At 44.7% G+C, this 20,649-nt stretch overlaps 1 protein-coding gene across 2 annotated transcripts in view; it reads left to right on the top strand.

Moving 5' to 3' along the window:
- NEGR1 (neuronal growth regulator 1) overlaps positions 1-20,649 on the top strand; it is an 897,440-nt gene that overhangs the window by 802,728 nt on the left and 74,063 nt on the right. The gene's annotated exons all lie outside the window — the stretch shown is intronic.

Below are 20,649 nucleotides of genomic sequence, written 5' to 3'. Positions count from 1 at the left end.
ATTATAATTTTGTGAGAAGCAGCTGCATATACTAGATAGATAATAGAAAGATGATAGATGATATATAGATAGATAATAGATAGATTATACAATGGGTACGGAAAGTATTCAGACCCCTTTACATTTTTCACTCTTTATTTCATTGCAGTCATTTGGTAAATTCTAAAAAGTTCATTTTTTTTCTCATTACAGTCCACTCTGCGCCCCATCTTGACTGAAAAAAAAAACAAATGTAAAAATTTTTGCAAATGTATTAAAAAAGAAAAACTGAAATATCACATGGTCATAAGTATTCAGACCCTTTGCTCGGTATTCAGTAGAAGCCCCCTTTTGAGCTAGTACAGCCATGAGTCTTCTTGGGAATGATGCAACACGTTTTTCACACCTGGATTTGGGGATCCTCGGCCATTCTTCCTTGCAGATCCTCTCCAGTTCCGTCAGGTTGGATGGTGAACGTTGGTGGACAGCCATTTTCAGGTCTCTTCAGAGATGCTCAATTGGGTTTAGGTCAGGGCTCTGGCTGGGCCAGTTAAGAATGGTCACAGAGTTGTTCTGAAGCCACTCCTTTGTTATTTTAGCTGTGTGCTTAGGGTCATTGTCTTGTTGGAAGGTGAACCTTCAGCCAAGTCTGAGGTCCAGAGCTCTCTGGAAGAGGTTTTCATCCAGGATATCTCTGTACTTGGCCTTATTCATGTTTCCTTCAATTGCAACCAGTCGCCCTGTCCCTGCAGCTGAAAAACACCCCCATAGCATGATGCTGCCACCACCATGTTTCACTTTTAGGATTGTATTGGGCAGGGGATGAGCAGTGCCTGGTTTTCTCCCCACATACCGCTTAGAATTATCACCAAAAAGTTCTATCTTTGTCTCATCAGACCAGAGAATCTTATTTCTCATAGTCTAGGAGTCCTTCATGTGTTTTTGAGCAAACTCTATGCGGGCTTTCATATGTCTTGCACTGAGGAGAGACTTCCGTCGGGCCACTCTGCCATAAAGACCCAACTGGTGGAGGGCTGCAGTGATAGTTGACTTTGTGGAACTTTCTCCCATCTCCCTACTGCATCTCTGGAGCTCAGCCACAGTGATCTTGGGGTTCTTCTTTACCTCTCTCACCAAGGCTCTTCTCCCACGATTGCTCAGTTTGGCTGGACAGCCAGGTCTAGGACGACTTCTGGTGGTTCCAAACTTCTTCCATTTAAGGATTATGGAGGCCACTGTGCTCTTAAGAACCTTGAGTAATGCAGAAATTCTTTTGTAACCTTGGCCAGATCTGTGCCTTGCCACAATTCTGTCTCTGAGCTCCTTGGGCAGTTCCTTTGAGCTCATGATTCTCATTTGGTCTGACATGCACTGTGAGCGGTGACGTCTTATATAGACAGGTGTGTGCCTTTCCAAATCAAGTCCTATCAGTTTAATTAAACACAGCTGGACTCCAATGAAGGAGTAGAATCATCTCAAGGAGGATCACAAGGAAATGGACAGCATGTGACTTATATATGAGTGTCTGAGCAAAGGGTCTGAATATTTATGACCATGTGATATCTCAGTTTTTCTTTTTTTAATAAATTTACAAACATTTCTACATTTCTGTTTTTTTTTCAGTCCAGATGGGGTGCAGAGTGGACTTTAATGAGAAAAAGAAATGAACTTTTTAGAATTTACCAAATGGCTGCAATGAAACAAAGACTGAAAAATGTAAAGGGGTCTGAATACTTTCCATACCCACTGTATATAGATAATAGATAATAGATAGATGGTAGATAGATAATACATAGATAATAGATAGATGATAGATCATAGATTAGAAATATAAGTCCCATAGACATAATGAAGTACAAATAATTAGATCATCATAGATCATTCATGCATATAAAGAAATCTAGAACACTTCTAAATGAATACTTGAAAAGAGAAGGAGCAAAGGGAGTCTGTATAAAATATAAATTTTTTATTAACTACTGGTTAAAAATATTCTTACAAATAACCAGGACAGGCAAAATAGCAACAAGCAAAAACCCTGGGGTAGGGAAAACACATGCAACATGCGAGTATAGAAGGTATTATATTACGACTGATAGATGGAATCTTGACATGTATACAATCCGTCCTATGTCACACTTGTGTAAATGAAAGTATGGCAGAAAAACCACCATTGAATAATTCAATGAAAAGAAACCTTACCCATGTGGCAGGTGAAGCCCCTCCAGGGAATGCACAAGCAGAAAGTGCAGAGCCCCCTACGTACACACGTTTCGCATGTTAAACACACGCTTTCTGAAGGGTAAGTGTTTAGCACACGAAATATAGATAATAGATACTTACAAATGTCACAAACAACTGACCTCATAAAAATGATGCTGGCATTGTTGTATTTAATGGGGATTTGTTACTAAATGCATTAATTATTATATATATCACTTGCTGGGGGTCTGACAGTTAGGACCCCCACCAATTGGAGTCACATGGATCTACAAGAATGGAGCGATTCTGTGCATACTGGAATGTCTCCATCAGTCCCATAGAAGTAAATGGAGCGGTGGTCGGCTGCACCATGTTGCCCCAATCACTCAGGGGAATTTCTAACCCCTATTGTCGTTCCATTAACACCTTTCGGACCCTCAACATTCTTACATTCATCACATAATCTGTGGATTGTGGAAAAACGCCTTTAGGTTGGTAAATAATCAGACCTTTCTTCTGGTTACAAAACAATTGAGTCGTTCCAAACAGATTTCATGACCTCAGAATGGGACATCGGGGGCGGACAATTCTTTGCACGTTTCAATAGAATTGATCCTTGGATCAGTCTTACGCCATGGCCATCGAATCCCGCTGTTGAAGATCAGCAATCTTTATTAAAAGTGGGAAAAATCAGCACCTCCACTGGTAAAATAATAAATCCTTATTAAAAGTGGGAAAAATCAGCACCTCCACTGGTAAAATAATAAATCCTTATTAAAAGTGGGAAAAATCAGCACCTCCACTGGTAAAATAATAAATCTTTATTAAAAGTGGGAAAAATCAGCACCTCCACTGGTAAAATAATAAATCTTTATTTTGATACATTTTTAAAGTATTCCTGTATGGTAGAAAAATCTTTTTTTAAGTGCAACCTTAGTCATCTTTACTCTTTAGGATCATGAGAAAAACTTACAAAAGACATAAGTCCAATCATATGGAAACACAACAATATGATTTCTTAAAGGGATACTGTTTCCTGCCTTGGAGGCACCTTGATGTATCAGTACTTGTGAAAAAGATACATTGTATCTTAGATAAGCCCTGCCCATTTCCTGCCAGGCAAGAAGAAAAAGAATGAAAATGTTTCAATATTTCCCGGAAATTCTAGAACTGGGTGGGGCTAAGGTAAAAAGGCGGAGTCATATTTCTATAAAACTCTTTGTTTTTCAGAGTTATGCGCAGGTTAATGAATTATTTGCTTGCTTTTGCACCAATTATTTCCAGGTTTAGTTGTTTTTGCACCAATTATTTCCAGGTTTAGTTCTTCTCCTTGCAATTCTTTATACTTCAGCAGTCTCTAAATCAAAGATGTGCGATAAGCCGGAATAAATGACACCGGCCCTTTAATACGTATTGTTCACAGCGATCTCCAATCACGTCTCGCAGCCGCGTGAGATCCGCCAGCAGAGTGCGGTTCAGATGACTGAATTAGCATTTTCTGGTAATGCAATCCATCATTACTGGGCCAACGTAGCGTTTCATGTAGCCGAGGAGGAATGAACGTGACCTACTTATTTTCGGATTCATTTAGAAACTCGGCTAAGCGATCGGGTTGCTTATCTCCAAAAATTAGCATATTAGAGCCGACAGTTAAAAAAACATGAAATAATAGAGATTAATTTCATTTTTCGTGTAACCTAAAATAAGACGTCTCAGAGCGGTGACTCCGCGGTTTGATTTATTCATCAGTCTCATCAGTTCCTTAATTGCTGTTTGGTATAAACGTCAGCTTTCGCCGCGTCTTTACAATTTGACGTCTTTCAATACTCCGCGCCTGCCATATGTTGAGTTAAAAAGTCTCTATCTGGACACTTTTCAAAGGTTTCTTCCTTTCTTCTTTTCCTTTTCAAGTCCTTGGAAGTGTCTTCCAATAGAACAATCTCTCATCAAATGTTTTTATTAAGTCACGGAAACAGATAAAAGGGTCGTCCAGTTCACAAGCCCCATATCTCATCTACTCTGTTAGGAAATTCTGAATTATTCGATGTGGGCCTCCTCTTCAGGAGTGCAGCTCTGGAGTATAATACAGGATGTAACTCAGGATCAGTAATGTAATGTATGTACACAGTGACTGCTCCAGCAGAATAGTGAGTGCAGCTCTGGAGTATAATACAGGATGTAACTCAGGATCAGTAATGTAATGTATGTACACAGTGACTGCACCAGCAGAATAGTGAGTGCAGCTCTGGAGTATAATACAGGAGGTAACTCAGGATCAGTACAGGATCAGTAATGTAATATATGTACACAGTGACTGCCCCAGCAGAATAGTGAGTGCAGCTCTGGAGTATAATACAGGATGTAACTCAGGATCAGTAATGTAATGTATGTACACAGTGACTGCACCAGCAGAATAGTGAGTGCAGCTCTGGAGTATAATACAGGAGGTAACTCAGGATCAGTACAGGATCAGTAATGTAATATATGTACACAGTGACTGCCCCAGCAGAATAGTGAGTGCAGCTCTGGAGTATAATACAGGATGTAACTCAGGATCAGTAATGTAATGTATGTACACAGTGACTGCACCAGCAGAATAGTGAGTGCAGCTCTGGAGTATAATACAGGATGTAACTCAGGATCAGTAATGTAATGTATGTACACAGTGACTGCACCAGCAGAATAGTGAGTGCAGCTCTGGAGTATAATACAGGATGTAACTCAGGAGCAGTAATGTAATGTATGTACACAGTGACTGCACCTGCAGAATAGTGAGTGCAGCTCTGGAGTATAATACTGGATGTTACTCAGGATCAGTAATGTAATGTGTGTACACAGTGACTGCACCAGCAGAATAGTGAGTGCAGCTCTGGAGGATAATACAGGATGAAACTCAGGATCAGTAATGTAATGTATGTACACAGTGACTGCACCTGCAGAATAGTGAGTGCAGCTCTGGAGTATAATACTGGATGTTACTCAGGATCAGTAATGTAATGTGTGTACACAGTGACTGCACCAGCAGAATAGTGAGTGCAGCTCTGGAGGATAATACAGGATGAAACTCAGGATCAGTAATGTAATGTATGTACACAGTGACTGCACCAGCAGAATAGTGAGTGCAGCTCTGGAGGATAATACAGGATGAAACTCAGGATCAGTAATGTAATGTATGTACACAGTGACTGCACCAGCAGAATAGTGAGTGCAGCTCTGGGGTATAATACAGGATGTAACTCAGGATCAGTAATGTAATGTATGTACACAGTGACTCCACCAGCAGAATAGTGAGTGCAGCTCTGGAGTATAATACAAGATGTAACTCAGGATCAGTAATGTAATGTATGTACACAGCGACTGCACCAGCAGAATAGTGAGTGCAACTCTGGAGTATAATACAGGATGTAACTCAGGATCAGTACAGGATCAGTAATGTAATGCATGTACACAGTGACTGCACCAGCAGAATAGTGAGTGCAGCTCTGGAGTATAATACAAGATGTAACTCAGGATCAGTACAGGATCAGAAATGTAATGTATGTACACAGTGACTGCACCAGCAGAATAGTGAGTGCAGCTCTGGAGTATAATACAGGATGTAACTCAGGATCAGTACAGGATCAGTAATGTACTGTATGTACACAGTGACTGCACCAGCAGAATAGTGAGTGCAGCTCTGGAGTATAATACAGGATGTAACTCAGGATTAGTACAGGATCAGTAATGTAATGTATGTACACAGTGACTGCACCAGCAGAATAGTGAGTGCAGCTCTGGAGTATAATACAGGATGTAACTCAGGATCAGTAATGTAATGTATGTACACAGCGACTGCACCAGCAGAATAGTGAGTGCAGCTCTGGGGTATAATATAGGATGTAACTCAGGATCAGTAATGTAATGTATGTACACAGTGACTGCACCAGCAGAATAGTGAGTGCAGCTCTGGAGTATAATACAAGATGTAACTCAGGATCAGTACAGGATCAGAAATGTAATGTATGTACACAGTGACTGCACCAGCAGAATAGTGAGTGCAGCTCTGGGGTATAATACAGGATGTAACTCAGGATCAGTAATGTAATGTATGTACACAGTGACTGCACCAGCAGAATAGTGAGCGCAGCTCTGGAGTATAATACAGGATGTAACTCAGGATCAGTACAGGATCAGTAATGTAATGTATGTACACAGTGACTGCACCAGCAGAATAGTGAGTGCAGCTCTGGAGTATAATACAGGATGTAACTCAGGATCAGTAATGTAATGTATGTACACAGTGACTGCACCAGCAGAATAGTGAGTGCAGCTCTGGAGTATAATACAAGATGTAACTCAGGATCAGTAATGTAATGTATGTACACAGCGACTGCACCAGCAGAATAGTGAGTGCAGCTCTGGAGTATAATACAGGATGTAACTCAGGATCAGTACAGGATCAGTAATGTAATGTATGTACATAGTGACTGCACCCGCAGAATAGTGAGTGCAGCTCTGGAGTATAATACAGGATGTAACTCAGGATCAGTAATGTAATGTATGTACACAGTGACTGCACCAGCAGCATACTGGGTGCAGCTCTGATCAGCTGCTAGTCAGTGTGGTGATTACGGGTGTGGTGGCTGCAGATCCTGCTGTGAGCTCCTGATCTCTGAGAACCAACACCTCTCCACCTGGGGACCTGCTCTCTCTCTTTCCCGGAGGGAGAGCTGGTTTCTGGGATGAGTGAAGGAGCCAAGTCCCAGGCTTCTGCTTCCCGAACCAGGCCGGCGGGGGGCAGAAGAAACCAGCAACCGGCCTGCACATCAGAGGACTCGGGGGTGAGACGCTGCACCAGGAGTCGCAGCAATGTGGCTCCTACTCCTCCCGGGATTGTGGAGACCCCTAGAAGCCGCAAGGCTTCCAGCATGGAGGTAAAGCCTGACAGCGGCGTGCAAGATGGTGCTCCTTCCGGAGGAAAGCGGAGTGCTCACGGAGGTGAAGCCGACCTCCCTGAGGGGGGTTGGGCGCTGCAGGGACCCCGGGAGTCTGTGTCCACCTATGCCTCCCGGGTCATGATCCGCCTCCGTGAGTATGAAGATGCCAGTAAGCTCATCAGGAGGCTCCGGGAGGAGCTGCGCTGCACAAGCGCCAAAGCTGCGGGGGCCTCCAAACAGAGCAAGGCTAAACTCCAGGCCGAGGTAAAGCGACTGACCAGCGAGATTCACCTGCTGGAACTGAGGAAAGCTGACATCAGGGAGCAGAGTGGTCATTTCAAAGAAAAACTAATAAATGAAGACCGCTTTAGAGAAATGGCTGATACCTGAGAGCAAAGGCAGATGGGGCTGCAGCCTGAGAGCCAGGTGGATGATGAGAGTGATGATGACCAGCAGGAAGCCCCACCTGGCAGCCTGCAAAGTCACCCGCAGGCCACGTGCAGCGAGCTCCCTGCAGGACAGGCGACAGTGACATCCGGTCGCAGTTCTGCCGGCTCTGGGGAGGACAGTGACAGCAGCGGCCAGGGAGGGGCGCTAATGGCGGAGATTAAGCTCCTGGAGTCCCCAGTGTGCCTCCAAAACTTCCATCTTGGTGACGATCTACCAGAAGAGGCACCTGGGGGCCACAAAAAGGCAAAGAAGACCAAGCCAAAGCTGCAGGAGGCGGTAAGATACGTATATGCCCCCCTCCCTGTACCCCCTGAGTCGGCTACAGGGTCAGCTCGCTGTATAAGCCCCGTTGCCCAGCCCAGCCCGGGTTCTGCTGTGGATCCGGTGCAAAGGCGCGGGGAGATTACAGAGCGCGGTAGTGAGGCGCAGAGCTCCGTCTCTGCTTGTAGTAGTGGGGACGTAGCAGGAGGTGCATCAGCCGAGAGGCTGGACAGTGAGGGCGGCCCGGCGGCGGGCGTTCCGTCAGGCCACGATGCTGTGGTGCGCTCCTCAGTGGGAGGGGGGAGCAGCCCGGTGTCGGGGGCAGCTCCGGTAGCCTCGGCACCTCTGAATGCTGTTGCCGCTGATCACTTAGTTGAGAAGCGACGGCAGTGTGAGGGGGCTGTCGGGGCTGAGCGTTCCGGTCCTCCCACGAAAGTGCTATTTTGTGTTGGCGTCGCTGGTCTGGAAGATCCTGATGCTAAAGATCAGCGGCGCCTAACAGCATCTAAAGATCAGCGGCACATTATTCCGAATGCCAAACAGCGGAAATTACCGACCAATGATGTGGAGGGCACACAGAAGACCGGGGGTGAGGTCGCCTCCAGTTCTATGGAGGTGACTGAGCCCCTTGTACCTGATGCAGAGGTCAAAATGTCATCCGCCATTGTTACTGGTCCAGCAGGAATGAATGTGATGGTGGGGGTGAATGAGGCTAATTCATTGTCTAGTGGTGTGGTTGCTGGTTTGGTGGAGGGTGAGATGGAGGTGGGTAATGGTGTTGCTGTTCGGGCTGATGTGGTCACTGGTCCGGTTGCCCCCCCGGGGGTGGCAACACCTGTCCAGAGTTATGCCAGTGTCACCTACGGGGCAAATAGGGCATCCTCCTTGTCTCCGGGCTTTGGGGACGGCATGTTGCAACGGCGCCTTCTGGAGGCTCTAAAGAAGGGGGAGAGATCACTAATGGTAGAGGGTCGAGAGGTTGATCTATCCTTCTGGATAGAGAGGCATGGCCTCGGGGCCTTTCGAGAGCAAAAAGGGGGGGATACAGTGTGGTCCCTCCCAACAGCCGGGCCAGGCAGTGTGCGTAGGAATGTGGTCCGTCTTCGGTGGAGGGGCAGTGATGCATGTCCTCCAAGGTCTAAAGTTGTGGAGCTCCTGCTGAGGATGGGCTTCAAGGCGATTGACATCTACGCCTTGATACATCCCTATTCCACGCCTGAGTTTGATATCAGCTTTGTTCGGCCGGAGGGGCTTGAGCTCTTCTGGGCGAATTATGAGCTGGCAAAAAATGAGCCCGGCTGGCGAGACTTTGCCGTTCAGGCAGTGTCTCGCCAAAACCAGATCAAGAAAGTGACCGTGATGACTCGTAACGAGTCGCTTTCTTGCTATGACATCATGACGTGGCTTGGTCGGTATGGAGAGGTGGTGGAGATGCCAAAGAAAAACCGCGACGAGTTTGGTATCTGGTCAGGGGCCTGGACGTTTATGGTAAAACTTAAGCGTTCAGGTGGTACGGTTGCCCACATTCCATCGTCTGCCTTCCTGGGTAGGGATCGTATCCTGGTCTTCTACCAGGGGCAACCGAAGCTCTGTCACAGGTGCGGCGACCCCACACACTTCAGTGCAAACTGCACCGTGCAGAAATGTGCGTTGTGTGGGGGTGTCGGCCATCTTGCCGCCTCTTGTGTGGAGATTAGGTGCCACCTGTGTGGTGAGTTAGGTCACCCATTCAGCCGTTGTCCTCGCTCCTTCGCTAATGCAGTCGAGACCCCGGTGGGAGTAAGCCGTGAAGCCGATTCTGCTGGGGAGGGGACTAGCAGGGGTGGGGGAGCCGAGGGGCCAGGGAAGAAAAGCAATAAAAAGACGCCTGGCCAGCTGAGGCGTCTAGACAAGCGCAGACAGGAGAGGGAGCGGGGCGAGCCCCAGACTACCGGGGCAGCCCCTGTCCTGGATGCCAGTCTTGCTGCTGAGGCCCCGAGGGATGATGAGTTGGATGAGGAGGTCAGGAGGATCCACAGGGAGGAAACCGCCTCTGCCTCAGAATCCTCCCATTATGAAAGTATGGATGAGGATAATAAGCGGTGTCTAGAGAACAAGCGTAAGCTCGGCACCAAAAAGAAGAAAAAGAAGGGAGATAAAACATCTTCTCCCGCTCTGACCAAGGTACCTAAGGAAGGTAAAACTGACTCCCCTCTGGTTGGTCTTTCTAACCGGTTCCAAGCCCTTGATAACATCTCTTCCTCTGAGGCTCTGAGGAGGAGGCCGAGGGTGAGGTTCCGGCTTCAGCGGAGCTTACAGGGGGCGCCGAGTCTCCTTCTCCTGGGGATGCAGGGTCCTTGGGGGGAGGGACTGGCCCAGAGTCCGGAGACGAGGACGAGAAAAGAAGGAAAAATGTGGGAATGGACACCTCTGTGTCATTAAAGAGGGGGAAGGATTCCTCCTCTGAGGCAGAGGGTAAGGGGAGTGGGAAGAAGAAAGCCATCTAACTCAATCACCAATGATGGCGGTACCCACTCCGTTGACGCTGGCTTCCATTAATGTCGCCAGCATTAAGTCAAATATGGCTAGATTTGCGGCCTTTGATTTTCTCAGCCGGGTTGAAGCTGACATTTTCTTTTTGCAAGAGACCAGGCTGCCAAATATGGCAGAGGTGTTTATAGCTAAGAGGGAGTGGAGACTCGGGCCCTCCTATTGGTCTCTTGCGGCCGAGCCGTATAGCGGAGTGGCGGTCCTTTTTATCGCACCAGTAGAATGCCGACGGGTTATTGAGTTAGAAATGGGGAGGTGCCTGATATTAGATGTCCTCATGAAGGGACAGGAGCTTCGGCTCATTAACATTTATGGTCCCCAATCTAAGTGGGACCGGAAGTGTCTCTTTACGAGGATCAAGCCCTACCTTTTTACGAGTCGGCAGGTCGTCTTTGGAGGGGACTTCAACACTGTCACGAGGCCCCGGGATAGAGGAGGTTCCAGAGACAAGCTGACTTATGATAGCGTCGCCCTTAATAGTATAGCTAGTGAGGCTCGCCTGGTGGATGTCCACATCCGGCACACCCCAGGCCACGAGGGGTTCACCTATCATAGAGGTAACTGTAGGTCCAGGATAGACAGGTTTTATTTAAAGGAGGAAGCCGTCTCTTCAGCAGTATCTGTTGTTGAGGTGGAGTTCTCCGATCACTGTATGATTTTGTTTTCCCTGAATGTTACAGAGACCCCCCGGATGGGAAGAGGCTTTTGGAGGCTCAATTCATCTCTCTTGGAAGAAGCGGAGATAAGACAGTCCTTTGAGGATTTTCTTCAGAGCCAGGTACCCTTACTGGATCTTTGTAGCAGTAAGTCAGAGTGGTGGGAGATGTTCAAGAAAAGGGTGGCGAGATTCTTCCGCCAGCTCTCGAGCCTCAGGAGCCTGGACAGGTATCGCCTGTATCAGGGCCTGAGGAGGAAACTCGAGCATCTTGTCTCAACTGGAGGTAGCCGCGAGGAGATCTCCAGAGTGAAATCTTTGCTAATGAGGTGTCAGTATGATAGACACGCATCTTTGGTTTTTGAGAGGGATTACGGGAAGTACCGCTCGCCCGACCCTTACAGAAACTGCAAGATGTCAGTGAATAGTAAAGTTGTTACAGGACTGGTTGACACTGCGAGGTCCCTGAAAAGATCCAGATCGGGGATCCTGGAGGTCGTCAGATCCTTCTACTCGCACCTCTTGGGGAAGAGGGATCTGGATTGGGATGAGATGTCGGCTTTTCTGGCTGAAGCCGTCCCCGAACCAGGGGTAGACCCCTCTCTTGGCGTTTTGACAGAGATGATCAGGGAAGAGGAAGTTAAGTTGGCGATTGAAGGGCTTGCCCTGAAGAAATCTCCCGGTCCGGATGGCTTAACATCTGAATTCTATAAGGACGCCTTGGTTCCCCTCTTGACTGAGGTATTCAATGAGTGTCTTTCCTCGGGCACTCTGCCAAAGTCAATGAGGAGGTCTGCCCTGATCATCTTGTCAAAGGGTAAGGACCCATCTTGCATTGAGAATTGGCGCTTCTCAATGCAGACAGGAAGGTTTTGGCAAAGGTGCTGTTTAATCGGCTGGTGAAATTTGCACCCCAGCTCCTTTCGGGGGCCCAGCATTGCTCTGTTCCGGGCCGCAGTACAATTAGTGCTGTACTCTGTGTCCGAGAGGCGGTGGAGCAGGGTAGGGCTGGCCACTGGAAGGGGTACATGCTGTCATTGGACCAGGCAAAAGCGTTTGATCGGGTTAATCATGAGTACCTCTGGTCTGTCCTTCTGAGGTATGGCCTGCCGGGGGGGTTCGTTGATTGGCTTAAGACCTTGTACGCTGGGGCAGAGAGTTTCCTGCTTGTGAACGGTTGGATTGGCAGCTCTTTTGAGGTTGGGTGTGGTGTTCGCCAGGGTTGTCCCTTGAGCCCGCTACTGTACGCGTTTTCGATTGACCCACTTCTTAGGAGGGTGGAGCGTGGACCGTTAGCTGGGATCGGGATGGACCGGGCAGCACCGGAAGCCACTCTGAGAGTGGTGGCGTATGCCGATGACGTCACCGTTTTTGTTTCCTCTGATGGGGAGGCAGAATGGCTGATGTCAGAGGTAAATCGCTACTCGGAGGCATCCAGGTCTAAGATCAACCGGGATAAGTGTGAGAGTCTCTGGCTGGGAGGAGGAGATCCTGGTTTTGATCTCCCGGACACCCTTCCAGAACCCAAAGTCTCTGCAAAAGTTCTTGGCATCGAATTTGGCCAGGGGGATTACCCCAAACAAAATTGGGACAGTAGGCTAGAGATCACCACTCAGAAGGTGAACCAATGGAAGGGTTGGTCTTTGACCCTAAGGGAAAGGGTAAACCTGATCAAAACTTACCTGCTCCCTTTGCTGATCTATCTGGGCAGTGTGTGCATCTTGCCAGAGCCTCTCTGGACTCGGGTCTACAGTTTGTTCTTTCAACTGTTATGGGGGAATAGACTGAACCTGGTCAAGAGGGAGGTTACTTACCGTACGAGGAGACTAGGAGGGTTGGGTATGGTCAACCCTGTGGTATTCCTTGTGAATACCTTCATTAAGATCAATATTGCAAACCTCTGGAAAGAGAGGGCTCCTCCGTGGGTATTCTCCTGTAAGGGATGGTTTCAGCCTTTCTTCCAGGAATGGGAGACAGGAGGGCAAGTGAAGGATCTCCGCACACCGCATGGACATCTCCCGGCTTACGCTACCGTGGTTCTGAAGGTAATTCGCCGGTGGGGTCTGGGAATGTGGGAGGTCAGGACTCTGCCAAGGAAGCTCCTTGACAAAAGGGTTCTGTTGACCCATTTTCAGAGGCCTCTGGCGCTCAGGGATTGCCCAAGTCGGGATCTTGGGGTGGGTCTGCATCTTTTGAATTCTATCAGGATCCCCTCGAAGGTTTGGGACTTGGCTTGGCGCTGCTTCCATGGGAAACTGTGTGTGAGGGACAATCTGAAGTGTAGGAGCTCTGAGGACAGGAACTGTCCTCGGGAGCATTGTGGTACCATGCTTGAAAGCATGGACCACTTCCTGCTTTGTTGTCCCTTTAACACAGAGGTGTACAACAGGGTGGGCGCCTCCATTGGCTGGCCCCGGCTGGCCGGTCTCTCTTATGCGGAATGGGCCTATGGAGCATTCGGGGACCTGGGTGGTCGGGACCGCTGCACCTTATTTCTAGTTAGCGCAGTGGTTAGGTATCACACGTGGAACGCACGGTGCTTAGTATCGAAGCAGCGGAAAATCCTCCCAGTGAACGATGTGTTTAGGACCATACTCGGTGACCTGGTGAAGGTGCGTTCTCTGGAGTATGAGAGACTGGGTACACGGAGGGCCGCTCTCCTCTGGAGGGGCTTTTCTTTTAGTGTGCCCTAGTCTGGTCGTCTCCTCTCCTGGTGGTGGGCTGCTGCTGACACCATAGATTTTTGTTTTATTGATCAGTAGACAGTGATGTAGGGCTGCAGGCGCCGAACTTGGGCTTTGTCAGTTGTGGTTATTGTATTGTTTGTTTCTGTATATATTGTATATATGGGTTTGGGTGTAGGTGTTAGGTTGGGTGGAGGGAAAAGGGGGGAGGTGGGTTCATCTTGTGGGACACTGGTTATTTGGGTGAAAAACTGGCACTGCCTGATCTGTCCTATGGACGTTGGACATGGACTGAGGCATGAGACGCAGGACCAGCTCTCAGGTCAGTGCCGGGGAGGGACTGGTGGGCTCGAGTGTGGGGGGTTTTGTTTTGTCTTGTATATATTTGTATAGTTAGCATTTATTTTATTTATTTAAAAAATAAAAATAAAAAAAAGAATGTATATATTAGTTTGTATATAATTTGTCGGTTATTGTTTATTATATTGTTATTTTTTGTTTGGTAACCGGACCAGATGTCATGGTGTAGGTAGTTATTATTGTGTATATATGTATAATATGTGTGTGAGGAGAGAGGGAGCGGCTGGACCAGTTCATTACATTGTTTATTTTCTGGTTATTAATTTTGTTATGTTTCTGTTATTATTATTGTTATGTTTTTCATTTTTATAATAAAAGATCTACAGGATGTAACTCAGGATCAGTAATGTAATGTATGTACACAGTGACTGCACCAGCAGAATAGTGAGTGCAGCTCTGGAGTATAATACAGGATGTAACTCAGGATCAGTAATGTAATGTATGTACACAGTGACTGCACCAGCAGAATAGTGAGTGCAGCTCTGGAGTATAATACAGGATGTAACTCAGGATCAGTAATGTAATGTATGTAAACAGTGACTGCACCAGCAGAATAGTGAGTGCAGCTCTGGAGTATAATACAGGATGTAACTCAGGATCAGTAATGTAATGTATGTACACAGTGACTGCACCAGCAGAATAGTGAGTGCAGCTCTGGAGTATAATACAGGATGCAACTCAGGATCAGTAATGTAATGTATGTACACAGTGACTGCACCAGCAGAATAGTGAGTGCAGCTCTGGGGTATAATACAGGATGTAACTCAGGATCAGTAATGTAATGTGTGTACACAGTGACTGCACCAGCAGAATAGTGAGTGCAGCTCTGGGGTATAATACAGGAGGTAGCTCAGGATCAGTAATGTATGTACATAGTGACTGTACCAGCAGAATAGTGAGTGCAGCTCTGGAGTATAATACAGGAGGTAACTCAGGATCAGTACAGGATAAGTAATGTAATGTATGTATACAGTGACTGCACCAGCAGAATAGTGAGTGCAGCTCTGGAGTATAATACAGGAGGTAACTCAGGATCAGTAATGTAATGTTTGTACACAGTGACTGCTCCAGCAGAATAGTGAGTGCAGCTCTGGGGTATAATACAGGATGTAACTCAGGATCAGGAATGTATGTACACAGTGACTGCACCAACAGAATAGTGAGTGCAGCTCTGGAGTATAATACAGGAGGTAACTCAGGATCAGTACAGGATAAGTAATGTAATGTATGTATACAGTGACTGCACCAGCAGAATAGTGAGTTCAGCTCTGGAGTATAATAGACGAGGTAACTCAGGATCAGTAATGTAATGTATGTACACAGCGACTGCACCAGCAGAATAGTGAGTGCAGCTCTGGAGTATAATGCAGGATGTAACTCAGGATCAGTAATGTATGTACACAGTGACTGCACCAGCAGAATTCTGAGTTCAGCTCTGGAGTATAATAGAGGAGGTAACTGAGGATCAGTAATGTAATGTATGTACACAGTGACTGCACCAGCAGAATAGTGAGTGCAGCTCTGGAGTATAATACAGGATGTAACTCAGGATCAGTAATGTAATGTATGTACACAGTGACTGCACCAGCAGAATAGTGAGTGCAGCTCTGGAGTATAATGCAGGATGTAACTGAGGATCAGTAAGGTAATGTATGTACACAGTGACTGCACCAGCAGAATAGTGAGTGCAGCTCTGGAGTATAATACAGGATGTAACTCAGGATCAGTAATGTAATGTAAGTACATAGTGACTGCACCAGCAGAATAGTGAGTGCAGCTCTGGAGTATAATACAGGATGTAACTCAGGATCAGTACAGGATCAGTAATGTAATGTATGTACACAGTGACTGCACCAGCAGAATAGTGAGCGCAGCTCTGGATGTATAATACAGGATGTAACTGAAGATCAGTACAGGATAAATAATATATGTATTTTTTCTAAAATGACTTAGTTTTAATCAGAGTAGCTGTTAGGTTTGCGTTCACACAGAGCAGTGATTCATTAGTTGTTTATATATATATATATATATATATATATATATATATATATATACAATGCCCATGGCAGAGCTGTCTCTATGGTATCGCCCACTATGGCACATGTCGTTTAAGTTTGGACACTGGCTCAGCACAGGATTATATATTCGGATTAATTCTAATTGCCGAGCAATGACCAGCAGCATATAACTATGTATACGGCATATACCCAGGCTCAGACTGGCCCAGAGGAGGACAGGAGAATCCTCCGGCAGGCCGCCCCTGTGATGGAGTGCTAATGAGCACTTACACTTACTATTACACTTCATACCCTTTTCTGTGAATTGTGAATAATAATCTAATGGTTCATTAAACACGCTGCCAAATTATTATTACTTAGAAGCAATTATTTGGGTTATTTTTGCACGTAGCTGATCAGTGGACCCCAGGAATCAATCATACTGGGGGGGGGGGGGCTTGTGCCAACCCAGTTTGGTTCAGTAATAGGGATATATGAAGTGTCAAAGACACTTTGCTGATACGTACTTGTGTACAGAGCTGCCTAACATTACTCTTTCAACAAATCTGCGAAAAACAAGTTTTCCATGCAGATTTTAATACAAATTCAGCAGCAAAAAAAATGAAATCTGCAGCAAATTCCCGGCAAATCTGCATTTAATTCTAAATTTTAAAGGAATTTGTGGCTGAACTCTCATTAGCACAAAATGGCACCGTGCACGCACCCGCTGCACAGGTGGCTGTACTATAGACACGGCCCCTGGTTGCAGAATATATATAGTAAAAAAAAAATTAAAAACAACCTGAAATATGAGAACGTTCCCCCCGGCGCGGCTTGCAGTAATTATGCCGAGAGCGGATCTTGATTGTTCTTTTGCCAGCAGCACGTACGACCCAGAATCACCCAACCTGTCTGGGATGTGTATCACCCCCCGCACCAGAACAGCTTTTTGGGGCTTCTGCGGCGCCGTCCTGATTTACTGGCTGCTTACTAGATTATTTTTACGCAGCATGAAATCTTCTTTGTTTGAGCAAAAGAACAGAAATATAGATTTTTCTCCTCGCCTGTTACTACCATAGTCAATAAGAATCTGTCTCAGCCGCTGTAGTTACTGCAAATCTAAAGGATAAACCGCGTTTCCGCATCTCAATTCATTGCTGCTCTATGGAAATGAAAAGAGAAATGTGAAAAACGCTCTTCACATTACATATACGCGACTTATCTGATCTACTGCGGCCGCCGAGAAAATACAATCATTTATGGTCAGAGTAGACGTCTTTCCTGCCTATCCTCGAAGCCCCCCATCTAAAGGGCTGGGGGATGGGCCGGGAAGAAAGTCTAACTGGTGTTGTACACTGACAGAGATGGGCCCCTAAGGATGGGACGTGCCTATGCCCCCATCATGCCTCACCTCCATATACACATACAAATGTATGCACATATATATATAACATACACATGTACACATTACACAAGTATATACATAGCACACACATAGACACAGGCATGTATATAATACATACATACACATTACACACATATACATTGTACACACATACACACAGGCATATATATAATACATACATACACATTACACACATATACATAGTACACACATACACACAGGCATATATATAATACATACATACACATTACACACATATACATAGGACACACATACACACAGGCATATATATAATACATACATACACATTACACACATATACATAGCACACTCATATGCACAGGCATGTATATAATACATACATACACATTACACACATATACATAGTACACATATACACACAGGCATATATATATAATACATACATACACATTGCACACATATACATAGTACACATATACACACAGGCATATATATAATACATACATACACATTACTCACATATACATAGTACACACATACACACAGTCATATATATATAATACATACATACACATTGCACACATATACATAGCACACACATACACACAGGCATATATATAATACATACATACACACATATACATAGTACACACATACACACAGGCATATATATATAATACATACATACACATTACACACATATACATAGTACACACATACACACAGGCATGTATATAATACATACATACACATTACTCACATATACATAGTACACAGGCATATATATAATACATACGTACACATTACACACATATTCATAGTACACACATAGACACAGGCATATATATAATACATACATACACATTACACACATATACATAGTACACACATACACACAGGCATGTATATAATACATACATACACATTACTCACATATACATAGTACACAGGCATATATATAATACATACGTACACATTACACACATATTCATAGTACACACATACACACAGGCATATATATAATACATACATACACATTACTCACATATACATAGTTCACATATACACACAGGCATGTATATAATACATACATACACATTACACACATATACATAGTACACACATACACACAGGCATGTATATAATACATACATACACATTACACACATATACATAGTACACACATACACACAGGCATATATATATAATACATACATACACATTGCACACATATACATAGCACACGCATACACACAGGCATGTATATAATACATACATACACATTACACACATATACATAGCACACACATGCACACAGGCATATGTATAATACATACATGCACATTACACACATACACAGAGGAATGTATATAATACATACACTTTACTCAGATATACATAGTACACACATACACAGAGGAATGTATATAATACATACACTTTACTCACATATACATAGGACACACATTCACACAGGCATGTATATAATACATACATACACATTACACACATATACATAGCACACACATACACACAGGCATATATATAATACATACATACACATTACACACATATACATAGTACACACATACACAGAGGAATGTATATAATACATACACTTTACTCACATATACATAGTACACACATACACAGAGGAATGTATATAATACATACACTTTACTCACATATACATAGTACACACATACACACAGGAATATATATAATACATACATACACATTACACACATATACAGTACAGACCAAAAGTTTGGACACACCTTCTCATTTAAAGATTTTTCTGTATTTTCTTGACTATGAAAATTGTACATTCACACTGAAGGCATCAAAACTATGAATTATCACATGTGGAATTATATACTTAACAAAAAAGTGTGAAACAACTGAAAATATGTCTTATATTCTAGGTTCTTCAAAGTAGCCACCTTTTGCTTTGATGACTGCTTTGCACACTCTTGGCATTCTCTTGATGAGCTTCAAGAGGTAGTCACCGGAAATGGTCTTCCAACAATCTTGAAGGAGTTCCCAGAGATGCTTAGAACTTGTTGGCCCTTTTGCCTTCACTCTGCGGTCAGCTCACCCCAAACCATCTCGATTGGGTTCAGGTCTGGTGACTGTGGAGGCCAGGTCATCTGGCGTAGCCCCCCATCACTCCCCCTCTTGGTCAAATAGCCCTTACACAGCCTGGAGGTGTGTTTGGGGTCATTGTCCTGTTGAAAAATAAATGATGGTCCAACTAAACGCAAACCGGATGGAATAGCATGCCGCTGCAAGATGCTGTGGTAGCCATGCTGGTTCAGTATGCCTTCAATTCAATACAAAGTCTCCTCTTAACAGTTGTTGTAGAGATGTGTCTGCTGGTAGAACTCTGTGTGGCATTGACCTGGTCTCTAATCTGAGCTGCTGTTAACCTGCAATTTCTGAGGCTGGTGACTCGGATAAACTTATCCTCAGAAGCAGAGTTGACTCTTGGTCTTCCCTTCCTGGGGCGGTCCTCATGTGAGCCAGTTTCTTTGCAGCGCTTGATGGTTTTTGCAACTGCACTTGGGGACACTTTCAAAGTTTTCCCAATTTTTCGGACTGACTGACCTTCATTTCTTAAAGTAATGATGGCCACTCGTTTTTCTTTACTTAGCTGCTTTTTTCTTGCCATAATACAAATTCTAACAGTCTATTCAGTAGAACTATCAGCTGTGTATCCACCAGACTTGTGCACAACACAACTGATGGTCCCAACCCCATTTATAAGGCAAGAAATCCCACTTATTAAACCTGACAGGGCACACCAGTGAAGTGAAGACCATTTCCGGTGACTACCTCTTGAAGCTCATCAAGAGAATGCCAAGAGTGTGCAAAGCAGTCATCAAAGCAAAAGGTGGCTACTGTGAAGAACCTAGAATATAAGACATATTTTCAGTTGTTTCACACTTTTTTGTTAAGTATATAATTCCACATGTGTTAATTCATAGTTTTGATGCCTTCAGTGTGAATGTACAATTTTCATAGTTATGAAAATACAGAAAAATCTTTAAATAAAAAGGTGTGTCCAAACTTTTGGTCTGTACTGTACATAGCACACACATATACACAGGCATATATATATAATACATACATACACATTACTCGCATATAATAATGTATGTAAAGCGCTGTGGAATATGTTAGCGCTATATTAAAATAAAGATTATTATTATATACATAGTACACACAA

The sequence above is a fragment of the Phyllobates terribilis genome, unplaced genomic scaffold, assembly GCF_046119375.1.
Source record: "Phyllobates terribilis strain yellow unplaced genomic scaffold, ASM4611937v1 Scaffold_8__6_contigs__length_399053987, whole genome shotgun sequence".
Taxonomy (NCBI): Eukaryota; Metazoa; Chordata; class Amphibia; order Anura; family Dendrobatidae; genus Phyllobates; species Phyllobates terribilis.
This window is presented reverse-complemented; position numbering and strand designations above follow the sequence as displayed.